Source organism: Corvus hawaiiensis, chromosome 23, assembly GCF_020740725.1.
Source record: "Corvus hawaiiensis isolate bCorHaw1 chromosome 23, bCorHaw1.pri.cur, whole genome shotgun sequence".
Classification (NCBI taxonomy): domain Eukaryota; kingdom Metazoa; phylum Chordata; class Aves; order Passeriformes; family Corvidae; genus Corvus; species Corvus hawaiiensis.
In genome coordinates, this window is record NC_063235.1 from 5111624 (window position 1) to 5127326 (window position 15703).

Sequence of the window (15703 nt, forward strand, 5' to 3'; positions counted from 1 at the left end):
CCCCCTGCACCCTGTGTGACAGAGGGGCTGTGCAGAGCCACAGCTGTGCTCATTTCCACTCTGAGGGGGCTGGAGGGACCTCCCCACTTCTCAAACTTCCTTTAACTGAAAGATGCATCCTATATTTGTTTAGCACAAAACCAATTATCAGCCAGCCCTGGAACCCGCTATTTGTTGTGCATCAGTGCTCATTTAGTTGTCTCTTTGCTGACTGACCATGCAGCAAGTGGGAGAGGGGAAAACCTAAACCTACCAGGAGATTAATGACAGGCTGCAGCAGAACAGATGTGTGGGAATAGCAAATGAGGCCACTCCAAGCTTCCTAGAAAAGCAATGACAAGAGGCTTTGCTGCAGCAGAAAAGACCCGCGGAGACAGAGAGGCTGAGGCTTGCAGGTGTGAGACCCCCATCTCCACTGGGTGGGCACTGCTGTGCTCAGAGACAGCAAAACTGAACAAGAGATCAGCTCCAGACTGGTGAAATCACAGGATCGTGGAATGGTTTGGGTTGGAAGGGACCAAAGCTTGGCTTTGTTGCTCCAAGCCCTGTCCAAACTTCCGTGGAGCTCCCTGGGCTCAGGCCCTGCCCGTGGCTCTGGTGCCACTGCTGGGCCCCTGGAGCAGAGCCTGGGCCCTGCTCTGACCCTCCCTGCACCCAGGGACACCCAGGGACACCCAGGGACACCCAGGGACACCCAGGGACTGAGGGCCCCTCTCAGCATCTCCTCAGCCCCAGCTCCCTCAGCCCTCCCTGGGCAGGGAGATGCTCCAGGCCCTTCCTCATCTCCACAGCCTCCTCTGGCCCCACCCCAGGAGCTCCAGGTCCCCTTGTCCTGAGGAGTTTCATCCTTAAATACGCCCTGAGGATTCATTTGCAGCCACAGTGATGGCAGCCCCACATGTCCCCAAGCCCCAGAACAGTCTGGCAGCCTGAGCAAGGCGCAGCACCAGGACAGATGTTTGAGCGTCTTTCTGCTTCCTCTGGGCTCAATTCACACTCTGAGGGAGTGGAGGGAGCAGGCTCACAGCTCCCTTCCCATGCTGGAAATGAAAAAAATCAGAGGCTTCTCAGTCTGGCAAGACAGCTCTGAGAGATGATGAGCTGTCAGCATGGAGAATGTCACCAGGTGCCAGGCTGCCGTCACCAAGCTGTGACACAGGGACAGGGGGATCTGCTCTGATCTGCCCTCGTAAATCCAGGGTGACTCTGCTGCACTCAGGGCAGGGCCATTTCAGCACAAATCCCCACAGATTCCCAGATCAATTCAATTTCTGCCCTTAAGGGAATAAGGAATGAGGAGAGTCCATGGGCTCTTCTGCTTTTCCTACAAACCAAACCAACCTCCTCAGCCCCAGGGGGCGAACACAAGGGGAAAGACAGCTCTGGCCATTGCTGCTTTGTCACCTCAGCCAGAAAAGAAAGAAAGAAATAGATAAATAAATAAATAAATAACCTAAAGTCTTCACTGAAAATCTAAAAAGAAAGCCTAAAGCCAGGCTGGCATTCCCTGAGGCCTCTGCTCACAGCCTGGGCCTGTGGAGTGTTGGGGATGCTGGTGGCTGGCACTGCTGGGGAAGATCCAAGAGCAGGGCTGGGGAGGGAGAGAAGCCAAGGAAAGGCAGAGCAGCAGCATCACACCTTCCTCACACCTTCCTCACACCTCCAGCACATGCCCATCAATCACACCTTCATCAATCACATCTCCAGCCAGAGCAGGGCGAGCACTGACCTGTGCTCAACAGGCAGGAACAGGCCTGGAGATGCCCAATTTTCCTCCTTTCCATCCTCCTCCCCATCAGCCACGGGCAGCCCTTGCTCCCGACGGATATTCCAGCCCGGGACATCCTCCAGGGATGGGCTCAGGCCGTACCTGCAGGCCCCAAGGTGGACATTCTCCAGCACCATCTGCTGGTTTTATTTCTATTCACAGGCGAGTGACACCGCAGCCCCTGGGAGAGGGAGGAACTCGTGTGCCACCTGCACCAGGACCATGCAGGTGTTTTCCTGTGAAAAACAACAGGTTTTGTTAAATGAGATGTTTTACGTGAGCAAATGTTGCTGCTTGTCCGTATTTTTCAGTGTGGGATACTCCCATGTGAGAAGAAAATGTAAGTTCTCGCTGTATTTTTACTTTGCTGCTTCTTGAGAATTATAAAATGAATTATTTTGGTCATCTGGAAAAGCAATAAAGGGAGAATTTGTGTTTTCTTTTTTTTTTGGCAGAAACTGTTTGCCAAATCTGACCCAAATTCCCAGACAGCTTTGCCTCCTCCACTCCGAAACTGCATTTCTGGTGAGTAAACTCTTTGTCACCCAAATTACCCAGGTCTGCTGCTGCCACTGAGCCACCCTCTCCAAGCAGAGTTCATCCTGCCCGCTCCTGCTGGGCAAAACAAAGGGTTTAATTTGAGATTAATTCTCTTGGAGCTGAGGAGGGGAGGGAGGGAACATTTTTGGGCTGTGCTGGTATCAGGAGGGCTGTCTGCAGCTCAGCCTGTGCATGGAATTCTCCTTCCCCGAGGATTACAGCTGTGGCTCAGCCAATGCATCACACAAATCCTGATTCTTTTCCCTCAGTCCTTCCCAGTGCGTGAAGCCAAACAAAAATCCAGAATGAAGGTGTGGAATTGGAAGAGAAAGTTCTGTTTACAGTTCAGTGCCTCTCCTGGATGCTGCCACAGGTGAACCCAGCCCAGCATCCCCATCCACACAGGGAGATTTATGGTTAGACTGGAGGTGAAACATTGCAACTCTCAGGATACTCCAGCACAGAAATAAATCAGCGAGGGACAGCCCAGAGGTTGAGGAGCAGGCAACAAACTCTGCCCACTTCTCTCTCGGGCAATGTAGCTGAGCCCTTCTCAAGCACGCCCTTATTTTATTCACCACTTCACCTCCACCAGGGGGACATCCCACATTTTCCAAACAGGAGAACTTTAAGTTCAGCTTAGACAAGTAACCATCCAAAAGGGCTTTATTGGGTTGTATGAACCAAAATTCCAATGCTGAACCTCCATCCCCACCACCCTTCCCTGAACCCGGGCAGAGGAACTGGAACAGCGACGCTTCACACGCTCTGATGGCAGCGAGCACGGGAGGCACTGAGGAGTAGAAAAGCAGGTCAAGAGGCAGGACTCTGGATAAATAAAGTCACTCTGTAGGAGGACTCTTCAAGAGGGACCCCAGAGTGCTGTCACTGCAGGGACCAGCTGCTCCATGCACAGTCTCCATCCCTCCCCCCCTTTGAGCCGGAGCAGGGAACGCTGCCCGAAGAGAAGCCTCGCCTTTAATCTGAGGCGAAACTGAGATCTTCACATGTCACAGGAGACTTCACACACAATAGGGATGAATAAAGGATAAGAAAAGAGTGGATGGACCTAAACAGATGGATTCTATATTGGCATTAAAAGTCAAACCTCATTTTTCATCCAGTCCTGCCCGTAAAGCACTTCCGACGGAATCCGCTCAACGCAGTCGTTCCTATTTTACCCTGTGTTAGTAAATCTTCCTTTGTGACAAGGCTGCAGATAGCAATCAGTAACCTCTCCGCTCCATTCTTCCTTCACAGGCCTTCTTTTGAGGTGGAATAAAGAAGAGCTCGCAGGAACAGGAGAAAAATGGGCTGATCTATTTTTCCATTAAAGCTGAGCTTGGCTTGGGGTTATCGTCAAAGCTGCTCCCCAGCAAAAAGCACATCTCACTTCTGCCCACTCGCAGCCCTGCTGCTGGTGAAACCCACCAAGCTGAGAAGTCAAAACAAGATCACCCCGTCCTAATATTGATCACCTTACAAGTCCTTCTTTTAAAGTCCTTAATTAAACCCAACACCCAACTTTGCCTGTTTTCCCCCTAGAAGGGGATCAATATTTTATCATGGATGCAACCAGCAGGAAAGAGCCCCCTGTGTGCTCCAGAGGGGCTCAGGAGCCCTGGTGAGACCCAGCCCCTGCCTTGGAGCTGTGTTTGCTCCAACTCAACCAACACCAGGAGCTGGAAGGACTCACCAAGAGCAGAGCCAGACTTTTGAGCACCCACTCTCACCACAAACAGATCAATTAATCCCTGATAGGTGGCTTGATCAGCTCCCAAGGGCACAGGAAGGAAGGCAGGCAGGCAGGGAGACTTTCCCAAAGCCACCCCAGTGCTCAGCACTCCTGCACTCGCAGCACAGGCCTGTGCACTCTCCTCACCCCCATTGGTACCTCTTTAGCCTGAGAAGGAGTCGCAGCATGCACTGTTTGACAGGAGATATTCCAGGTGTTGTCATGGCAATGATTTATGCAGGAATTAGTCACTGCAGCACTGCTACAATAGACTGAAGAACAATAGGAAAAACCACACATTTCCAAGTTCCTGTGATACAGAGGCTGAGGGTTGGGGAAAAGAGATTAAATTCCTTTCACCCCTCTGATTCCGGCGGTGACATTTAAACAGCTCAGGGACAAGTCAGTGCCTAATCACAAGTGTTATTAATAGCAATGTGACAATAACCCAAACTTCATATTAAACTCTGCTGGCAGTTGCAATTGTATATTCACTACTGGCCCATTTCTGAATTAATTGGGGATTGAGTAACAACTGGAGCAGAGAAGAAATTATTACATTTGCATTGTTATATAATGAAGAAAGAATCAGAGTTTACTGGCACCGGGGTGGTTTATCCCATGGGCCCTGCTGCTGTCAAAAGTTCTGCTGACTGTTTTAAGCCATGGATCCGTGCTAGGTTATATTAAGCTTCAGCAAAAGGCAAAAAATCCCCACCTAAAACTGTAAGAAAGAAAAAAGTTCGAAGTGTGAGCACTCAGAAGCTGGGAAATTCCAGTGCTGAGACTGAACCATCTGAATTCCCACTTTGTTATTACTTACTGGAACACGGTTTTTCACTGAAGGATGTTGGTTCATGTGTATCTGTTTGGCAAAGGCACGAGCCAGGTCAAGCAGGGCTGGCACTCAGATTTAAAAACAGGTAGAGCTTCTCCCTGTAATCCAGGGAATCATTCCTGACTCCCACGTGCTGATAGCCCCACCACTGCTCCCTGGATTACAGGGCAATCAACCTCATGATTTCCATCCCTTTGGAATCAGCTCCAAGACTCACAACAGGCAGGGTCAGACCAGAACAAAACCCAGCCAAGGAGATGAAAAGGTTGTTTAGAGCCGAACTTGGAAATCTGCACCTCCCAGTCTTCCTGTTCTCAGGGACTCGGGGCTTTTTTCTCCTCTGAATACCCAAAGCCTCAGATGGAATTTTCCCATTTTCATGGAATCACAGGAGGTAAATTTAGGTTGGAAGGGAGCTCAAAGATGTCCCAACCTCCTGGGCAGGGACAACCTTCCAGTTGTCCACCTGTCCACCAGGCTGGCAGGGACCTTCCACTGGTGCAGGCTGTTCCCAGGTTTTGAGTGGAGGCTCTGACAACAGGGTCACACTTTGAAGCTCACTTCACGTTTAGCAACTTTGGCCAAATCAGAGAATAAGCCCAAGAGGTGCCACTGCATTTTCCTGCCCATGGAATAAACAACCCCTGCATTTCACCATCGTTCCTGAGGCCAGGGGAGTTACTGCCACACTCTTCCTTCTTTGTTTTGGGAATCTTTCCCAACTTTTTAGTGGTTTCACCATCAAACTCTGCAGTTCTGCCCAGTGAAAGCAGCCGAGCACGGAAGGTACCTGCCCAAATGACACCAGGTTGTGTGGATGCCTCTTCAGGAAGAGGAATTTTTCTCTGGTTGCTTTTTATTTGTTTCCCTTGAAATCTCTCTGAATTGAGGGAACACCTGTGGGGATGAGGAACTGGGCAGGGAGTGGTCAGGCTTTGCCCATTTAAAGCTTTGAGCAGGAGAAAATGAACATCACTTTGTCCTCATTCTCCTTTATTCTCCCAGCCTTCTGCACCATTTCCATTCACAGGAGTGCTTTGTGCCCTCCAAATTTAACTCCTGACAGGAGAGAAAAAATAAACACAGAGACAGCAGAGCAGCTGCCGAGAATTTAGGGATCTCAATGTTCCACAGTAAACATGACAAGCTTTGATGATGGGTGGGAATGCCCTTTTCCCTGGAAAATCCCCAGCTTCAGGCATTTCACACTTGAAAAAAGAAACCAACAAAAAAACCAAACCAAAACCCAAAAGGATTTTGGAGGAAATATTTTGATAGGTGGCACATGGAGATGTAAACTTGGAAGAATCCAAACCAGCACTGGGCATCCCTGCATCCCATTGGGTGTCTCTGCATTCTCACAGGCTCCTTGGATCTGGCATTTTGCTGGAATTTCCTCTCTACCACATCTCTCAAGCATGGAAATTCTCCAGCTGCACTGAGCGTGCTGAGCTGTACAAAACCTGTACAAGACCTGTACAAAACCTGTACAAAACCCAGCAGCAGGGACCCCATGCAGCACGAAGGAATCCACGCTAGAGCTGGATGGGGAACGACTCCTGCGTTTAGCAGAGGAAATGTTTTCCCTTCAGCGGGAAATGGAGCAGGCTCTGCCATCCTGAGGAGCAGCAGATGGGACAGCAGAGCTGGGAGCCAGATCCAGGCACTTCCAGGCTTTCAGCAAGTGGAGTTGCTGGGCAGGTGCTGCGGCTCCAAAGCAGAGGTAGGCAGGATAAAACTGCCAAGCAGCCTGCCTGCCATAGCTGCCTGCATCCCTGCAGAACCACAAGTGCTCTGTCTCTGCAAACAAATTTGTCAAATTGGCAAATTCTGAGGGAAAACAGAGCAGCATCACTTTGCAGCAAAGCTCTGTTCCCAGCCCAGGATCAGCTGCTGGGATGAACCCAACGCACCAGCAGCACTCAGACCCCAAAGTCAAATTAGCAATCAGAGCAGGCCAGGCTTTATTCAGTGCAGGTTATGATTCCACTGATGTCAACAACCCCCGGGCTGGTTTGTGCCAGCTGAGAGCCGACTCCTCACATTTTGCATTTTTCATGCACTCTGTGTTTCTCTTCCAGCTCTCCTGCCAGCACCTGCCTGCAGTGGCGAGGAGAGAACTGCCAGCCTGACCTGGAACAAACCTGTCGGGATGATCCTGGCATAGATTTGCTGGGTCACAGTTAATTGTAGCTAATTGTCATGCTGGATATTCCGAGGTTTCCTCCTGGAGTAGCTGTTGGACACCCTGCATTTGCTCTGGGAGGATTTGCCAATCACAGAATGGCTTTTTTGGAAGGAAACTTAAAGATCCTCCAGTTCCAACCCCTGCCATGGGCAGGGACACCGAAGTCCTTATGGTTGTGCTCAGTTAATGGCTTTGCTCTCCCTCCTTTCTGCTTTTTGACCACTCATCCAAACCTATCCGGTCTGTGATTCATTGGAGTGGAGGCTTCCAGACCTGCAGGTCAAGGACTCTTGTCAGGTACTCCACTTTCACCGATCTGCCACTTTCTCACATGAGTATCTTGGCTGGGTGAATGAAGGATGAACATCCAAGAAGAGCATCCCAAATGTTTGCCCAGCTCTGAGGAACACAAATACTCCAATGTTAACAGCTCACGTCTGGGCTATGGATGTATGAGGGCTTTTTTAACAATCCTGCTCTGAATCACCTCAGCACTCCTTCCCACTTCTCTTTTCCAAGGAAAAGAGCCTCCTTTTGCAGTTATTCCCCAAAAATCACTCCCTTCCCATGTGCTGACTGACACAACAATTGGTTGATAGCTCCAAGCACAGCCCTTCGTGCTCTCCAGGAGGGAATAAAGGACGGATTTGGTCTCACAGCCCAGCCCTGCCCTTCCCAAAACTGGGTGAGGTGGCAGAGCTGCCTCTGTCACAGCACAGGGACACACAGGGCACCATCTGACCCTGCCAGCTGTGCCCAGATGCAGCAGGGAAGGACTTCAGTGGTGTCTCTCCTCCAGTGCCCACTGCAGCCCAGCTGTGCTGACATTTGCTCATCCACACACACACCACAGAGCCGAACAGTGGGAAGCAGCCTTTGGACAAGCAGGAGGAAAAGCTTGGCTGGGAACTTCGCTGGCTGGCAGGGTTTTATCCTGAGCCTGGAAACCTGCAGCTCTGGACATGCCTGAGCACACAAATGCAGCACGGCTGGGTGGGGAGGCTTTACCAGGCACAAAGCAGGAGCTGGATGTTTATTTTTCCTGGGTAGTTTTGAGGGAAGGCTTGTGGCAACATCAGAATGTGATAATTGGGATGGAAGAGGCAAAGGGAGCTTGGCACAGAAGCAGGATAAACTCGAATCCCTTAGAACAGGGAGCGGGAGCTGCTGTCCCCTCCATTCTCTCAGTTTGACATTGTCATGTAACGCGGGTGTGACGAAGTGACAGCTGCAGAAAACAGGCAGCAGGAGAGCCCTCACCTGCAGTCATTTCCTGATGAAAGCAGTGCCTGAACCACTGAGGAGTCAGAGCCAAAGCCTGGAGGGACAGAACGGCCCGAAATGACCAAGGGTTGTCGCCAGAGCTCAGAGAGCTGCGGGCCTGGGTACCTGAGTGACCCACCCAGGGGACCCCCAGCACTGGGGAGATCCCACAGTGACCCCAATAAGCACTCAGGAGCTCCTACAAGGACTCCCATCAGCACTGGGAGCTCCTACAGTGACCCCCAGCACTGGGGAGATCCCACAGTGACCCCGAGTCCCTACAATGACCCCCAGCCATGGACACCTCCCACAGTGACCCCGAATCCCTACAACGACCCCCCAGCACTGGGGAGATCCCACAGTGACCCCGAGTCCCTACAATGACCCCCAGCCATGGACACCTCCCACAGTGACCCCGAATCCCTACAACGACCCCCCAGCACTGGGGAGATCCCACAGTGACCCCGAGTCCCTACAGTGACCCCGAGTCCCCACAGTGACCCCAAGTCCCTATAATGACCCCCAGCCCTGGACACCTCCCACAGTGACCCCGAGTCCCTACAATGACCCCCCAGCACTCGGGAGATCCCACTGTGACACCGAGTCCCTACAATGACCCCCCAGCACTGGGGAGATCCCACAGTGACCCCGAGTCCCTACAGTGACCCCCCAGCATTGGGGAGAGCCCACAGCAACCCCGAGTCCCCCCAGCACTGGGGAGATCCCATAGTGACCCCAAGTCCCTACAGTGACCCCCAGCCCTGGACACCTCCCACAGTGACCCCGAGTCCCTACAGTGACCGCCAGCACTGGGGAGGTCCCACAGTGACCCCGGGTCCCTACAATGACCCCCAGCCCTGGACACCTCCCACAGTGACCCCGAGTCCCCACAGTGACCCCCAGCACCGGGAGGTTCTGCCTGCAGGGAGCTGATTCCCCACAGCCTCACCTGGCCCTGCCAGTGGCTGGGTCAGAGCTGGGTCACAGTGTCCAGCTCCCGGTGTCAGGGCATCTGTGACAGTGACAACGGGGTCACTCTCCTGTCTTGGAGTGAAGGAACAGCTCCCAGCAGGAAAGAAGCAGAAACACTTCCAGGGAAAAGTGCCTTTCCCTTTCCGTCTCTAATGTCATCTAGGTGGGGTATGCAAAACTCCACGAGCAGTAACGAGGTCATTACATTCCTATTAATGTCTGCAACTGGTCTGGCAACACATGTTGGCACGAGACCAGAAAGTTATAGCAGCAAGGTGATTAGGGACAGGTAACAGCCAAAAATACAAAGGGAGATTAATTAATAATTGATGGTGTAGGTAGAACACTGCAGAAAGTATAATTAATGCTGAACAAACTTGATATAACTCTGTCTTGTTAAAGGCTAATAAAATGTTTCAGTGCTCTTCTGAATCTGGGCTTTAAAAGCTCCTGGGATCGGCCCATCCAATAAAGGGGGTCTGCAGAGCTCCCCTGACCAGGGCAGCCCCTGCTCTGTCCCCTTGGGGAGGCACACGGGGACATTTCCTGACTCCATTTCACACAGAGCCACACACACTCCTGTGGGACATACCTGACCTGGAGAGAGGCCAGAGGAGGCTCCAGGATGATCAGAGGGATGGAGCAGCTCTGCTGAGGGAAAGGTTGGGAGAGCTGGGATTGTTCAGCCTGGAGAAGAGACCAGGGGTGACCTCACTGTGGCCTTCAGGACCCAAAGGGAACTTAAAGAAAAGATGGAAAGAGACTGTTTAACAAGGGTGTGGAGTGCCAGGACAAAGGGGAATGGCTTCAAAATGGAAAAGGGGAGATTTGGGTGGGATATGGGAAGAAATTGTTCCCTGGGAGGGTGGGGAGGCCCTGGCACAGGGTGCCCAGAGAAGCTCTGGCTGCCCCTGGATCCCTGGGAGTGTCCAAGGCCAGGCTGGATGGAGCTTGGAGCAGCCTGGGACAGTGGAAGGTGTCCTTGCCCATGGCAGGGGGTGGAATGGGATCTTTACAGACCCTTCCAACCCAAACCATTCCGTGACTCTACTTACGTAGCCCTTAGTTCTCAGACTCTGGTTTTATCCAGAGGCCTTTTGCAAACCTCATGAATTGCTGTGGAAAAAGCCATATTTAAATTACCTCACTCACTGCCTCATGACTGGAGCTGCTGGTGAGTGATTTGAGTTGGCCAAAAGCAGCCAAGGAGGGAGAGAATCCGAGCCCTGGATCCTCACCTGAGTCAGTAAGAAGCTGGTGGCTGTAATTGCTGAACTCTGGGCAGCCAGAGCCCTGCTTGGAGCCGCCTGCAGCAGCACCTGCAAAGCTCGCAAGAGCTGAGGGGCAGGAAAGCACTGCAGCTGTCTGAGGACCTTCCAGTGCCGGGGATTCTCTGATCCCCATGACTGCTAATGCTGGGAACATCCTCAGCTGCAACAAACGGGACCTGACCCGCAGCAAAATCTCTGTCCTGAGAATCAGCATCATCCCGTTCAGATCAAAGAGCTGAGCGCTTCTCCTCAGATCACAGAACAGAGGGAAAAAGTCCCTCTCTGACTAACAGCCAATATGAGGTATTTATTCAACAACGAGAGGAGCATTAAAACATTCAAGAGTTGCCATGATTAGGAAAATAGCTGTGAAATGCTCGCATTTCCATGTCCTGCACCGGCACAGCGCACAGGGACTGTCCTTGGAGAAGGTGACACTCACAGAAGAGCCACGAGCAGGGGGAACCAGGGAGAACCCTCACCGAGACACAAAACCTTCCCTGCTTGGTATTAATTCTGTAATTGATTGATTGATTGGTTGATTGTCTGTGTCTGCCTGGGCTCCTGGCTATGCCATGGCTCAGGAATCAGAACTGCCACGATCATCCCCTGACCCCAAATCTTGTTGAAAACAGTCCCAGACCCCAAGTCTGGGCTTTGAAGGAGCTCCAAGGGAAGAGCCTGACAGGGCTATGAACAGACTTTAGACAATTAAACGAGCCAAGTTCACAGCAGCCCAGCTCAGTCACGCTCTGAGGCACAGGGTGGGATTGGGGTGTCCTGTGCAGGGCCAGGAGTTGCACTGGATGATCCCTGGGGGTCCCTTCCAGCCCTGGATATTCCATGACTCCATGACTCGTGGCTGAGCTGCCAACACCCTGTTATTCAGTGTGGTGGCCCCACACAAGGGCGCTCAGGACTCGTCAGTCCCCCCCACGACTCTGCTCTGCCCCTGAAGGGGCCCAACACTCCCCAGCCGTGGCCGGTGTGAGGATTCAGCAGGTAATATTGACAAAGTGCTCTGAACACGGCAAACTCGAGCTGCTGTGCCTTTGTTTACTCATCTGCTAAGTCAGGAGCATAATACCCACCCCAGAGGGTTCACAGGAGGCTTATTGAGTTTTTGTTTGCAGAGCACTCGGAGATCCTCGATGAGAAATGCGGCAGGAACATCAAGGGTTGTTGTGATCAGACAGGCAGGCACTGGAGACTCCTTGGCCAGCTCTGGATTCCAGAAATAAAGTGGGAACAAATCAAGGCTGGCTCTCAACCCGAGGCTGGTTTCTTTGTTTTATCAGAGAATAAAGAACAACTGAAGAACCAGGCTTGTTCTACCCACGGTGGCAGGGAAGGACTCCAGCCAAGGATGGCTGGGAATGTGATGGGCTCTCAGGAACCTCCACCACCAGGGCTGATGAAAGCAGACCCCCCCATGTCTGTTTTGGAGCAAAACAGCAAATAAAGCATTTTAAAACAACACTGCTGGCTATTTCCTGGCTTATTTCCTGCAGCACACGAACCAGGAGGCTTTACTTTAACCACCATGAGCGAATGGATGCTCCAAGGTGTTTGCTTCCATCATGGGGCTCTGCCAGGTGCCTTCAGACTCCTGAGGAAACCAGTGATGAAGAGGACGGCAGGAGGGCCATGGCTGCCTCTTGTTCTTGCTCTGAAGAGAAATGCATCTCCTTCCTGGAGACATCTCGCCCCACCAAACCCTCCTCTGCTCGGCATAATGAGGGCATCACTCTTTGCAGGTAGTTTTTGAAGCAGCTAATTATGCTGTGCTGTGGGAAGCTGCTGCGCATTCCTCATGTTCTGGGTGATCCAGGAGAGTTTAACTAGGAATAATGGGACAAAACTGTGCAGGGAATATATTAAGCCTGCATCAGGCAGAAGCTCCAAGCAGGGATGCACATCCTGAGGAGAGACAGGAGAGGGATCATTTTATACTGGGCAGGAAGGGAACATCTCCCAGGGGTGCAGTGGCTGTTATTTAGTCTCTTTGGGCACCTAACACTGGGACTACTTTCACTGAAGAAAGAGAAAACTGAGGGAATTAAGGAGACCAACTTCACACCATTTAAAATGTGCACCCACTTGGAAGGAGTAAAAGGCAAATTAATCATGAAACAGCCTGGAATGGGAGAGCTTGGAAAAGGAGAACAACAAACAGGTCATGTGCTCACTGAGCAAGGGCAGGGGATCACGAAAGAGCTTTTGCCTCATCTCACTTCAAAATCCCCAAGGGCAGAGAAGGAGCAGGCACATGGAAGGACTTCACTGAATGTCCAGCTCCTGCTGCAGGGGCAGGAATCTCACTGTGAGGTCAGAGGGCTCCTTTTCCCAATATTGGGAGGTCTTGCAACACAAGGTTTGCAAAGAGCACTGAGAGCTCTTGAGTTAAATCAGGAGAAAGTGAAGCACATCTGGCAAGCTCTAACAGAAGCAGAAAGCAAAGCGTGGAAAGGAATTCAGGAGTTTGTGCCCAAGTTTTCTGCTGTCCCCCTCTCCCCCAGTGCAGCCACAAGGCCAGGGAGAAAGGAACGTTTATCTGCCTGGTGACATCTCTCTCCCATTCTCCAGATTATGTGTGGAAAGAAGAGCTCCTTTTTTACCCTGAACTTCCTTTTTGTTACCCTGCAAGTCCCATCACTTCTTTTCATTCCCGGCTAAACACTCCAGAGTGTCACGAACGCAGCAGTGTTTAGCTGCTAATAACAGACAGCAGCAAACACCTCCTAACAGAGCTGCTCTTTTCCCTTCCCTGCACTAATGCTCCTGACAGCCTCTTTTACAACCTCTTAACACCTACCGGAGCGGAGCTGGCCTCACACAGCTGACCTGGGCTCCTTGTCTGCGGGTCCTTCTGATCTGCACTCGAATGCAAATGTGCTTCAAGTCAGCCCTTCAAGTCTCAAAATGCTGCAGTTCTCCAGGGGAGCCTAGCAGATGCACTCCGATGGATTTTAGGATGAGATTCCAGCAGGGCTGGGTCTAATCAGCAAATCAGGACTTAGCTTCCTAAGGGGTTTTGTTTGTGTGTTTGTTTAACATGAAAGACAGAGCAGAACATTTGAATAACGCAGGATTAAGGAAGGATAAGCCTGACCAGCACGATTTAACAATCTCAGAGCCAGAGACCAGCATCAAGAATCTCAGGGAGCTCCAAGCAAAGCCTGCACCAGCAGAGCCTGGGGATGCTGCTCACAGGCTGAGGATGCAGCAGGAAGGAGGATGGAGATGCTCTGCCCTCCTGCACCCTGGAAAACCCAGTAAAAAAAGGGGAATCACAGAATCCCAGACTGGTTTGGATTCAAAGGGAACTTAAAGATCATCTCGTTGGGATGGGCAGGGGCAGCTTCCTCTAGACCAGGTTGCTCAGCCCCATCCAGCTGGGGGAACCTTGAGCTCAGTGCTTAAAAGAAAAAGCTGTGCCACAAAAATGTCACCTCACCCAGAGCCTCCCTCCCCTGACCTGCTCGACAGAGCGAGGGTGATGTGCTCCCAGGACTTGCAGTGCCTGATTTCTCTGTCACACATGCTGCTTCACAAGAGAGACACAGAGCAGGAGCACGGCAGCGCTGCTGCCTTTCGAGCCAAGCTAAAAACATGGGAGCGCAGACGGAACGTGCTCCGTGCAGGAGGTCACTGCCCCAACTCAGGCTCTGCAACGTTCCCTAAAAACAGCAAAAATGCAGCGCCACTCTGAATCCCAGCACCCTGCAGCACAGCCACCCCCACCTGCTGCCTGTGAGCCTCACCTATCACTCCCCACCGCAGGGAGGACGGAGGCTGTGAGGCTGCAAGCGAACACAAAAGGTTATTTTCATGTTTTATGTGTTTCAGGCTTTGCCTGAGGCACTCCGAGGCAGTCTGCAAAGCTGCCTGGAGTCCCTTGGTGTTTGTTAGCAGCTGGCGGGCCCAGCAAGTGGCAGCGTAATGAAGAGTGTAAGTGGAAGAGTGAATTTAAAAAAAAACCCCACCAAAACCAAGTGGCAGCAAGGTTCCCAGCACAGAGATGGCTCCACACGACCGCAGGCACTGGGGCTGGAATCCTCCTCCTCCTCCTCCAGGGCTGTCCCAGCAAGGACAGGGGCCACAGCCAGCCTCACCTCCAGGAGCCCCCGGATTTACAAGAAGGTAGAAATGTCGATTTTTGGCAAGGGAAGGATGCAGGATGAGCACATGCAGGTGCCTGCCCTCAGCTCTGCTGCCCACGGCCTCTGCCCCAGCTGGGCCCAGCAGAGGTCCCCTCTCGGAGCAGCAACACCTGCAAGAGAAACGTGACTTCTCTGCAGGGAGAACCGTGGTTAGAATAGGACAAAAATCACCCAAGACATTTGGATTTTGTTCTTTGCCTGTGCAACCTGATCACTGCACGCTGCCTGGGTGGTGATTCTGCTCACAGGACCCTCAGAAAAAGGAGAAGACAACAGTAAACTGATAGTCAGGAAGTCTTGTATCTCTTGGAGCAATATTTAGGTGGCCTATATCCCACCCACACACTCAGGCTGCGGTTTTTGTCACCTGATTCCAGCCTTCACAAGCACCTTCCCCAAAGCAAGGTGACCCTGGGGCTCTGCAGGTCCCCCCCAGGGCAGGGCATGGCCTCCAACCCCCACACTCTCCATCCCCACCAGCCCCTAAGTGCATTTTCCAGACACCACTTTGGATCAACTTCCTTGGGCAGGGCCATCAATTCTGTCCAAATAAAAATTAATGACACTAATAAGGAAGAGAACCCACAAATCTTCAGTGAAGCTGGTGAGTATTTGGGGAGACAAATGACTCAATTAGGGAGGCTATTGAGGAGCCCTGAACCATGGCCATGGTGAGCACAGGCCCTGCTGCTCCCTGTAGCCAAGGGAACGGGGCCACTTTGCTTCCCAAAAGGGCCTGGCCCCTCCTGAGTTTTCCAAAAGAGCCTTTAATGGCTGTACATGGTCTGTGCTTGTCCCCGAGTCATTACAAATGACAATAAATAATCACCACCCTGTCACAGCCAAGGCAGACGAGGTTATGCGTTGTGCAATCAACAGGAGGAGGGAAGAAAAGGGAAAAAGCCCAACAAAAACCAAAATGAGAATCCAAATCTGCCCTGCAGGGCAGGTCTAGAGCAGCTTAC

At 51.8% G+C, this 15703-nt stretch overlaps 1 long non-coding RNA gene across 1 annotated transcript; it reads right to left on the minus strand.

Moving 5' to 3' along the window:
• Positions 1–1736: 1736 nt before the first annotated feature.
• LOC125337451 lies at positions 1737–13488 on the minus strand. The gene is made up of 3 exons (XR_007208053.1): positions 13391–13488; positions 11667–12495; positions 1737–2004 (listed from the first exon to the last, which is right to left on the minus strand). It is a non-coding gene; the product is annotated as an uncharacterized LOC125337451 (long non-coding RNA).
• Between the last annotated feature and the right edge of the window lie 2215 nt (positions 13489–15703).